At 41.8% G+C, this 863-nt stretch overlaps 1 non-coding gene across 1 annotated transcript; it reads right to left on the reverse strand.

Annotated features, from left to right (window-relative positions):
- Positions 1-399: 399 nt before the first annotated feature.
- LOC128575754 (U4 spliceosomal RNA) lies at positions 400-540 on the reverse strand. Its single transcript, XR_008377150.1, has one exon. It is a non-coding gene; the product is annotated as a U4 spliceosomal RNA (small nuclear RNA).
- Positions 541-863: the final 323 nt, after the last annotated feature.

Here is an 863-nt window from a genome sequence, read left to right on the forward strand (position 1 = left end):
ATAATAAAAGTAAATATATATTTACCTCTTACATCATTCAATGAAAAGAATTTGCTAATACACTGAAAGCCCATGAGTTGTCCATTTTTCTCTCCAGAGAAACTGCTATCCTGAATTTTTTTTTTTTGTAGAGACAGAGTCTCACTTTATGGCCCTCGGTAGAGTGCCGTGGCCTCACACAGCTCACAGCAACCTCCAACTCCTGGGCTTAAGCGATTCTCTTGCCTCAGCCTCCCGAGTAGCTGGGACTACAGGCGCCCGCCACAATACCCAGCTATTTTTATTTTTTGTTGCAGTTTGGCCGGGGCTGGGTTTGAACCCGCCACCCTCGGCATATGGGGCCGGCGCCTTACCGACTGAGCCACAGGCGCTGCCCTATCCTGAATTTTTTTTATTCAGTCTCTGTAGAGACAGTCAAAAATTGCCAGTGCTGACTATATTTCAACTCATCACAGTGCAGTATTGGGAAAAATTTTCAATTAGCAATAATCATACCTCGGATAAACCTCGTTGGCTACAATACTGCCACTGCACAAAGCTGCTATCCTGAATTTTGATTAATCTCATCTTTGCTATTTTTTATTCTTACTATACATGTATTTATTAATATTTTTATTCTTAGCAATATGTATTTATTCCTAAATAATATAGTGATTATTGTGATATAGTGTTGTTTTTTTTTTTTTTTGAGAGTCCCCTCATGTCACCCTCAGTAGACTACCATGGCATCACAGCTCACAGCAACTTCAAACTCTTGGGCCTAAGCGAGTCTCTTGCCTCAACCTCCCAAGTAGCTGGGACTACAGGCTCCCACCGCAACACCTGGCTATTTTTTGGCTGTAGTTATCATTGTCATTGGGCAG

This window comes from Nycticebus coucang, chromosome 22 (assembly GCF_027406575.1).
Source record: "Nycticebus coucang isolate mNycCou1 chromosome 22, mNycCou1.pri, whole genome shotgun sequence".
Lineage (NCBI taxonomy): Eukaryota > Metazoa > Chordata > Mammalia > Primates > Lorisidae > Nycticebus > Nycticebus coucang.